The sequence below is a fragment of the Cynara cardunculus genome, assembly GCF_001531365.2.
Source record: "Cynara cardunculus var. scolymus isolate 2C chromosome LG 3, CcrdV1, whole genome shotgun sequence".
NCBI lineage: Eukaryota > Viridiplantae > Streptophyta > Magnoliopsida > Asterales > Asteraceae > Cynara > Cynara cardunculus.
In genome coordinates this window covers 21,127,696-21,138,756 of record NC_037530.1, presented here as the reverse complement: position 1 = coordinate 21,138,756, position 11,061 = coordinate 21,127,696, and positions in this window count along the sequence as shown.

The following is an 11,061-nucleotide window of genomic DNA, read 5'->3' as shown; positions in this document are numbered from 1 at the left end:
CCGTTGCAAAGGATTTCCAAATCCCGCGTATAATGGATTTTAATGAAATCCCAGGATTCCAAATCATTTCAATTTGACAAACCAAACACAGGATTGGAATGGATTTCAAATCCAAATCCCTCCAATTCCATTCCAATCCTGCAAACCAAACGCACCCTTAGGCTTAGAGAGGAGAGAATGATGAGCGCTTTAGAACCTGTGATGTAGGATTTAACGAGCAATTTAGAAATCTTGATGTTCGATTTACACACAGAGAATGGGTGTTGAAGATGAACAACTTGATAGACGCAGGTGATAACCAGATGGTCTATTGGGCCTTTGAGAGAATAAAAATTTAATAACAGCACAAAAACACAAAAAACAGTAAAAAATAATAAAAAAAACAGATCAAAACACTGGAATTTTTAAAAAAAAATCAAGAACACGAAAATTTTAAAAACACAAAAATCACCAAAAACATTAAAACTAAAGATCAAAATACGAAATCTTGTGAATAACAAAGATTCACAATCCAAAAACACACACAACGATCACAGATTTAACACAAAAACACAAGAATTTTAAAAAAATTTGGATCAACTTCAAAGAAAATGAAGAACACAAAGAACAAAATAAGAACACAGAAATTTTTAAAAAAAATCATCATATTCGTTGATTTTTTCTGTTGATTTCGTGCACACACAGCTCTGATACAAATTGTTGTCACAATATGTTGATCGATCTTCAATAAAGCTCAATAATCCATGACAGATCTAAGATTTTCAATCAAGAACTTGAAGGAGATGAAGAGAGGAAAAGTCAAACTAGTCAAACCTTCATAAACTCTCAAAATATACGTACTGATACAAAATGAGCTCTTCTACAATGATTACAAAGACCTCACACTATTTATAGGGTCAAACAAATTAAACAAGGTCAAAGTCAAACAGTCTAAGAAAAGTCAAACACGATGACTTTTATACAATAATAGACAATTTTATGTTTTAAGAAAAATACAATTTTACACTGATTTTCAGTCCTAACAAAATTATCATGAATGTTTGTGGGAGGTGTGGGTTCAGAGGCTGATGCTTTAGAGTGATCTGTTGAGGGTTCCATCGTTTCTGACTTAGATGAACTTCCAATGTTATTTGGAAGGTTCATCGATTCATCAGCTGATGGTTCGTTACTAGGATTCTCTTTTTCATCAACAGTACTTGCTGATGAAGTGGGATTGACAACCAGAGACTCTGGTCTAACCATAGGGTTTCCATCGGTCTCTGATTTGGAGGCGTCGTTCCTTTCGTCAGAATTCTTACATGTGCTTCTCTCGTACACCACGTTTTCAAAATTTGCTTTTGGTTTCGGGAAAAAGTCGGGTTTTTGAATGCATTCAAGTTCGAAAGTGAATTCAAGGGTGGATTTTTTTGATTCGATGAACGAGTCCAATTCATTGAATCCAATCCCTTGAGTGTTCGTTTGACCGTTTAACTTTTCATATAAATTTTGGGCATCCCTGTATTTCTTCATCAGAAGTTCATTAGTTTGAAGCTTCTGGTGAAGAACCTCCCTTTCTTCTTGAAAGAAATCTTTGAGAGCTACTAAGTTAAGTCTCTCTGCCTCGGATTCTTTTAAGGCCTTAGTTTTCTTTTCTAATTCTTTGGTTACTCGCTTGTTTATTTCCAGAAGTTTTTCTTCCTCTGATTTTTTAAGAGTGGCGATGCAAGTCTTTTCTTTCATGAGATCGGCTTTTTCTTCGGTTAGAAGATCAGTCTCTCTTTTGTAGAAACTGACTTCTTTTTCCGCTTTAAGTCTTTCAGATTTTTCCACATTAAATTTTTCTTTTAATTTCAAGAAGTCCTCTGAAAGTTTTATTACCCTTAACTCTAGCTCAGATGGAGCAGTGTTGGTTTCATCGATAGTAGACTCACACACCTAATCATCAGTGTCAGAGGCAGATTCTGCATTGGACGTGGCCATCAGACAGATGAGTGCTTTGTCTTCTTCATCGGATGAAGAATCAAACACCCAATTTTCTTTCTCAGCCATCAGGCTTCGCTCTCTAGGATTGTACTTATATTTATTCTTGTAGTAATCAGCATCCTTTACTAGTCGTCCTCTGCATTCTTTGGAAAAATGACCGATTTTTTCGCACCTAAAGCAACGGAGGTCATTTTTCCTCCTGTCTTTGTCTTCTTTCTTCTCCTCTCTTTTATCTTCTCTTCTGTCTTCTCTCTCTTCTCTTCCATCTCTTCTATCTTCCCTTTGATAGAATATTATTTGGCTTCCTTTCATAGGATGGCTGGTACTTCTCCCTTTTGAAGTCTCTTCGTTCATAGGGTTTTTTGATGAACTTTTTCTGGAACTGTTTTATTATCAAGGCCAGAGATTTGGCAAAGGCTTTGATATCATCATCTGATTTAGATGTTTCATCCTCAGATTCTGATTCTACCACCAGTGATTTCTTTCCTTTCTTCTTGTGGTCTCTGGTGGAGGTCCTTGAAACATTCTTTTCTTCAGCAGCAAGAGCCAGGGGTCCACCGATAGACACTTTCTTTTTCATGATATCGTTCTCTTGTGCAGCAAGCGTTTCATATACGTCATGAAGTGACCAGCTGCCTAAGTCCTGATTTGCTTGAAGGGACATCGACAGCTGTGTCCATTCATCGCTGAGACTTTTAAGGAACAAAATATTATTTTCTTCCTTCGTCCTGGAGATATCATTTCGACGACATTGATTAGTCAATGTGTTGAAACGATCATATGTCTTCAAAATCGGTTCATTAGGAAGAGCTTTGAAGTTGGTGTATTCGTTGAGACATTGGGCTCTACGATTCTTCTTTGTTTTTGCTCCTCCTTTCAATTGGCTTGCCAGCTCATCCCAGAGTTCCTTTGTTGTGGAACATGCATCAAGGGATTGGAAGATTTCATTGGGAATGGCCATGATGATTAGTCTTTTGGCCTTCTTGTCAGTTTCCACGCGCTCTATGTCATCTTCATCCCAATTCTTCTCATCCTTGGGCATGTAATAGGCCAGAATTTTTGTTGTGGTATTTGTTTCTGGGACTCTTGGAACAAGAGTCTGTGGAACGTAGGGACCCTCCATGATATATCGCAGAAGATTTCTGTCCATCCCTTCTAGAAAGTTTACCATCTGTATCCTCCATTGTGGATACTCTTCTCTTTGAAGAGTTGGAGGTTTGGTGAGGGAACCAACACTGTAAGAGGAATTCCAGTTGACCATTTAAGATTTGGATGAGAAAACTTTATATTTTAGAGAAGATATTTTATGAAAAACGTGAATTGAGAGATTTTTTAATGATCGTTTGATTGGAAAAACAATCAATTGGCTCTGATACCAATTGTGGATCCCAGATCCCTCAATAACACTAATAATTAAGTTAAGAATAACCAAATTATAGTGTTTGGATGAATAAAATGATGAACACTCAAGAACAATTAATAAACATTCTAAGAATATACTTGAGTGTCAAAGATCTCGCTTTATTCCAATGATGTGAAAAACATAAAGAGTCAAAGATTACAATAGGCCTAACCACCTAATTATACTACTAATCTAACTAAGAAGATAACTATCTAGTGAAACTATTTAGCTAATCTTCTACGAACAAATAAAGCTTATCTAAACATGGATAATTATCAATACTAGATAAACTTTGAAGAATCCAACTGTTGATTGGTCATCTCCAGCTATCTTCCATGGGGCATGAGTTCAACCTTATCTTCATATGTTTATGCTTGCTTCTGGTTGAACTTACTGAGGAAAACTCCAAGTGTTGATACCCAGAGGGGTTATGAAGATGCATTTTCCATTGCATCTCTAGTCAGTTCATCGACCCTCTGGTTGTTCTTCAGACTTAGCCATTTTTCCTTGAAGTCTTCCATCAGCCTTCTGGTTCTTCATCACCTGTTTTTCTTCATTACTTTTATACTTAAGAATTATGGGGTCTAACATCAAGTCAAAAATGTTGAGAGGTTGAGTGCAAGGGAAGAAGAAAAAGATGGTGAGTGTGAGACTGTAGCACAAAATGAAAAACAAGCTCCTATCCTAGCTGAAACACATAACCGGGCATCCACATCTGCTATCGACATTCATCCGTTGAATGTTGGTACTGAAGAAGACATAGCTAGCCCAACTATGTACTTGCACACCCATCCCGACCACTCAACTGGTTCTCAACAACCAGTTGTTTCTACTTCTCACTCGGAGAATGTAGAAATTGAAATAAGTGGGCCGCTGCCCCAACCTACGACTTTGATTCTATGCACCTCGAGTCTAGAGCCTATATACTTAGGTACACAAGATTCTAGAGCATCTGTTGTTCCCATTGCGGTTCTTAGTGAACTCGCCGGAACGACCACAGTGGTGTCTTTTGACCAACCACAAGGACCGGTCGAAAGTCCTACCAGTGCTACCATTTTTCCAATACTTAATGAAGGCACAACAGTTTATTCAACTGTTGTCTCAACTGGTAATCTAAGTGATCCGGGAGTGGTCTTACCAGACTTCGTGTTAAGGGAATATTTGGACGGTGCTTTAAAGACTGTTCAAGATAACATGGAAGCACAAATTTCAAGTCTCAAAAGGTTGTTGAAGGGGAAGGAGCCAGTAGTAGAAGATCAACCATCTGCACCGTCACCACCGCCTGTACCTGAGCCTCCGACGGTCCAAGAGCAATCGGTGGATGAGCTTAAATCCTTGTTGTACGCCAAACTGATGTCAACTCAAAACCCTGATGTGGAAGATGCAGATCTAGTTGGGCTCATACGACAACTTATAGATAATAACCCCACAGTTTGAGCCTCAGGTTTTTGGCCTTTCAGGATGTGGTTGCTTTTAGCTTCTCTAAAGTTAGTAAGTTAATCACATCAAACACTCAAGCCCCTAAAAGTTCAATTGATGCCCTCTCCGAACGGGTATCTATCTTGGAAGAGACTTGCCGAGCTCAAGCTACCGCACTGAAACGAAGGCATGATGATCCGGACGATCCTAATCATCATGAGGGGGAGAGAAAGAGACAGAGGCTGGTTGAGTCGTCTGTTCTTGCTCAATATGTTGAAAGAGAGCCAATTTCTCAAGTTGTTAACGTCGAAAGTTTTGTTTCTGAATCTACAAAGGAAAGAACTACTGAGCCAAATTTTGTTGAAGATGATGAAGTTTTGGAGACAAATCCAGCGATCGAGCCAATGGTTGAAAAGCCGGCGGACTCCACATTAGGAACAAGGCTGTTACTGGATTTGTCCGCCAATGTTGGTTTTAATGAAGCTTTTGCCAGATAACTGGGTGGAGAGCAGGAGTTTGGAGAAGATATTGATAACATTGATGAATCAACTAGAGTGTATTTCGACTTTGAAGCATATATTAATGATGAAGATCCTGTCTTCCCATTCCAGGGTGATCATCATTCTTTGCCTGAACCCTCCACTATAGTTGAATTTGGTGCATTCAAAACTCCTAGAGCAACATTTGATCCGACTGAGATATTTACAAAGAATTATGTGTCTTTGCAATTCGTGCGAACTTTCCAGGCTATGACAGGGCAAGAATCAGAGAGCCTTACCTTGAAGACGTTTATTTTGGCATCTTCCTCCGGCATCGCAAAGCTCTCAGTGCTGACAAGATACTTGGGATTCATAAAGAATCTCGAGACTATCGTATGGAGTACAAGCACTTCCTCAAAGCAAAGCATCTCCCGATCAGCCAAGTTCGGACCAAAGATCGAGTCGTATCAATCAAACAAATTGATGCTCAAAGACTTCTTCGAGTCTGGTATCCTGTATTCACAGTTACACGACAAGATGGAAAGGTCTGGGTGTTTAGCGAAACTGATTTCTCCAACTTGTATTTAGAAGATCTGGAGCACATGTATCACAAAATCCGAAATATGACGAACATAAGAGAATGAGTAATTATGGCTCTTAATGCGATCAAAAGGTTTATGCAGAGTCATGTCAAGGTGTCTATGGTTCTTGATGTTCAAATGGGTCTTAAAGACAATCAGAGAATCATTAACTTGAAGAGACCTGATCAAGAGCTAGTAGATATTGAAGGCTATCCATTATATATAACTAGTTGTCTACCCGCGCAATGCGGCGGGATGTAAAAAGTTCATTAAGGGGCAATTTATCAAACACTTACCCGGTAAGCACTTACCATTAAAATGTAACACTATCGTTTATTACCAAGTGAGATTCTAGTCCACCAAAAGGGTATCGTATGCAATAATTTACCCGATAATTGTTTACCGTGATAAGAGTTTTAGTCATTGTCTCGCTCTTACCGGGTAAGATTTTTGGTTCTTACCATGTTCATCCGGTAAAATAATATGACTTTGTGTTCACTTACCCGAGTAAGCGTTTGTTAAAGGAAAAGGTATATTTTCAAACCCAGTTTCTACAATAAACAAAATATCCTGAAATCTGAAACTTTCATAGCGCCCTCCTCCAACCTCTCTCTCCCACTACGTGCATACTCATTGGCGTTTGCTCTAAAAACACTTCAAATATACCCAAGGAGCAATCACAGGAATAACAAAAATATTTTTTGGAAACTTCAATATAAGATATGTTTTGGGAACTTCAGTTTAAGATCTTAACTAAATGAGTTTCATTCCCATTTCAAAATCTTGAATTCCATGCTTCAAAACACTGCCTGAAGCAAACGATCGAATTCCAGTGTATGCTTTCTTTATGGTAAGATTGTAGGTACAAAGATCAAACTGTTTACAAAAAGAAAATGGATATTAGAACTTGCAGAAAGATTAAACTGAAAAGGGTAAATCCATTGTTCAACTTACTCTGTTGTAATAACCTGGTAAACAATTATCAGAGGTATGGGTACATCAAAGTTTTCCGCTGCTGATATTACAACTCAAAAATGGATCTACATACCAAAAATCGAGTCCAATATTATAGTTTAAAATATAAAGAATGACAAATCAGATGCTAGAGTTAATATTTTATTGTTCTTTTTCTGAGAAAAAATAGAATATTCAATTACATGGTTAAATGTACAAACCTGTAATTGATGTACAAACCTGTAATTACAAGAGTTGAGCAATCTCAAGAGTTGATAGGTAATTGGGCACAAGAGTTGCCATTAAGTCGTAATATAAGTAATTGGATGAAAGACAAACTGGTAAAGACCTGCCATTAAGTCGTAATATAAGTAATTGGGCACAAGAGTTGAGAAATCTCAAGAAGGCTGCACCTGGTTGTTTTGAGATCCACCAACAGCCTGGTTAAATGACTGGACRRGAGCCTGATTACCAKTGCTTTCACCTCTTGAACTGAATCAAAATTAGCCCAATTGTTATTTGATGATGTTGTTGGCTGAGGGGCAAATAGGGCTGGAGAAGAAGCACTCTGTTGTATTTGTGGCACTGGAACAGTTGAAGTGGGTTCAGGAACAGCATCAAAATCAATTAATGAACTTTCGRTTCTAAGTTTAGCTGGATTCCYATTAGAAGATGCCAAGCCACTGGAAGATACAGTTCTCTGCAATCAAAAACAATTTTAGTTTGGGCGCTTTAAGTTACTTCTTCTGTCCCAACGTAAATGTCCAAAATGAAAAAAAGCAGTGTTTTAGAAACGTGTAATTGCTACACTAAATAACTTTTGTACCCTTATTAATAGAGGAGTGATGAATTTATCCATCTCATGGTTAAGGGCATAATTGAAAGTATACGCTTACTTTTGAAAGTGGACATTTATTTTGGGACAAACARAAACAGAAATATGGATATGTATTTTGTGACAGAGGGGGTATTTGGGAAGATGGAAAGACAAGGTGTGCCATAAACAATAAAATACATTCTGAAATTAAGTTTATAGCTAAACACGTTAGAATGAATGTAGATGCAATTGGCTGGATAAGAATGTTTTCCACATTTCCAAGAACAATGGCTTCTCCATTTGTTTCACAAGTGGTTACAAATAACAACAACATGGTGGTCACGGAATGTATTTCTTAAACCCTTTGTATCCTTAAGAAATTAACTGTTTTGCAACATAGCATTTCCATATTTCGAAGAACAATTGGTCCTGCACTTGTTTCACAAGTATTTGCATATGAAAAGAACATCGTGGTGAGGGATGTATTCACATGACTTGTTAACAGCTTTTTATGCCTAACCAGATGACATTTGTATATATGCGAGTCTAAATGCCTTACAAGCAAATTGAGCTACCGGTAACCCAAGTGTGTAAACTGAGCGTAAAATTAGACAAAGGCAACGTATAACTTTAAGRAGGAAGAACYTYACYTGCGTACGCGAGCTTAGCCAAACAAAACTGAGAGATTAGCCAAACAAAACAGAWTCTGGAGGTTCGAGAARTATCAGAATCATCAAAATCTGAAGGTTCGAGAAGAGCCTCCTTACCTTGTGAGATGATATCCATTGTCGATTTCAACACTCCATCGATCGCTGAAGCTCCGACCTCGATCGAAGACGGTAACTCCTAAACTGCACGGCTCTCGCCTTCACGGAACAAATAAAGTSACAATGGTGCTTTATTAAGATAATGTAGTCAATGAATAAATAATTTACATTATCATATTAGATTTGTATCTTCTAAAAAAGTTATGAGGTCATAGGAAGTATACATATCTAATCCTAAAACTCATACCATTACGATTTTGAGCTGATTCCGAAGCATCAGAATCATCAAAATCTGAAGGTTCGAGAAGAGCTTCCTTACCTTGTGAGATGATATCCGTAGTCGATTTCAACACTYCATCGATCGCTAAAGCTCCGACCTCGATCGAAGACGGTAACTCCTAAACTGAACGGCTCGCGACTTCCAGAATATCTCGATGGTATGTTTCTAGTACTAATTCCCATATAGTCGTTATAGTCTTCACCAGATCTCCAAAGCTCCACAAACCATCGCCACCACCAATGCCACCAACCTCTGCAAAAGAAGTCAAATTTAAATCCGTAAACTCCTCTTCAGCTCTTGATATCTGTAGGCTTCTTCTTCCACTCGAAATTAGGCCTTGATATATACTAAAGAGAATCGAATCGAATCGAATGAAAAGTAAAATGGAGCCACATTGAGAATGAGAGTCTGATTTTAAAACTCACCTTTGAAGGCGTGCTCTTGGGGAAGAGTGTTCTTGGGGAGTGAAGGCGTGCTCTTGGGGAAGAGTGCTCTTAGGGAAGGGGAGCCGATAAGGGGAAGAGGAGAGCGTGCGATTATGGGTCTTGGGAAGAGGAGAGCGTGCTTGGAGTGGTGACTGGTGAAAGTGTTTATGCATTAAAGGTAGAACATTATGCATATTAAGTTGTACATTTTTAAGACTTTTAAGACTTTCTRCATTAAAKGATAGTACCTTATGCATATTAAGGTGTTTTTAAGACTTTGGATAAATTTCCTTTATAAAGTAGTATAGAAAGGTAAAAGGGTATTTTGGGTATTTATAAATTTAAGACTTTAAGACTTTGGATGAAAATGCTTAATAAAGTAGTATAGATTCTTGAACAACTGGAGTTCGAGGTGATATACGATGTCGAGGGTCGGATAAATAAGTTTATGATATTTAGTGAGCTGAATAAATATTCTGATGGTACTATACGGATGGTGAGACGGGCACTTGAAACGAGGAGAGTTAATAATGATAAAGTTGCGGAGTCGGAAAGGATGAGTCCAAAGGATAGGTATTTGCTGAGTAATGCCTTGGATTTGCTTGAAGATAAATTGCAGTATTGGAATGCACTGAGGAGGCTAGAGAAACTGCTCCGACTCAAAAAGACCAGATTTACAAGGTGTCGAACTTGAATCCAAATGGGGAGATTGTTGGGTTCAAGAATGTGCTTTAAAGTTGTATTCAAGTTCTCCCTTTGTAATGTTTTTGTAATAGTTAGGTGATATGTGCTGAGAATTTAACACATAAAGCACTCGTTTTACGTCTTATTAGTTAGAATAATTTCTTTTCATTCCCACTTTGAGTCATTTTTATTTATTTTTTTATACATTTGTTATTATGAAGCTAAATGTTGTGGTTAACTTGTTGGTACTCTTAGAAGATGCTAATAGATATTATTTTGTGAAAATAGCAGGATGCTACAACATTGGTGCAGCGTCGATCTGATTCATATGCAACTTTTGGGAGGGCTTAATGGTTAAGACGCTGACTTTTTGACTAATGGAAGACAGTTGTAGAAGCTGACTTTTTGATTTAAAATCTGTTGCTAAGACTTTGGTTAGGCTATTGTACTTTTTAGTTACTCTTTTATTACTTTGTAACTTAACTTTAGGAATCTTAGCCTCCAAGTATTTTATTTTTTGTCTTTTAGTGCCGCCTTTTGTGTATAAAAGGAGGGCTTTGGGTTCCCTTTTTGATCATCCATTAATCCATCTTTCATCCATTGTATCCCATTTCTTCCATCAAAAACATTAGCTAGTATTCTAAACCCTCTCCAAGGGTGATCTTTATTAATCTTTTGAGTTCTTCATCTTTTTCTTCATTTATATTCTCGTCATTTACATTTCCGTCATTTATTTTCTTGTTATTTACTATATGCAATTTACGTTTATGTCCTTATTTTCCGTCATTTATTTTTTACTTTCCGTTATGATTAGCTAAGCTTTTATAGCTTGGTTGTGAGACGAAAATGTGAGATTTTCAAACCGAACGAAAATGGCTAAGTGTTTTCGTAAACGACGTTCCATTGTTTCATTCGAGTTTTTATAAAACCAAGCACACTTTTTGACGGGTTGATCACTTGAAAGTGTTAAAGTGCGATGGACTTAGAGATAAGCCATTGATAAGCACGTCAGCTTGAATGACATAAGAGGTAGACTTGAGAAAGTTGCCGACAAGAAGACTTGTCATTTATGTTTTTCAAAACATAGCTCCTGACTGGTTGTCACTCTTCGAAAGTGTCAAAGTGTGATAGATTCAGAGATGAACTATCAAAAACACGCCAACTCGAATGATATGGGAATCAACTCGAGAGAGTGATTTTTAACAAAGAGATTTGTTTATCCATATATTTTGAAAACACCATCGTGTCACTATCCCCGGTCCGGACACCACATAGAGATATGGGTGGAAAG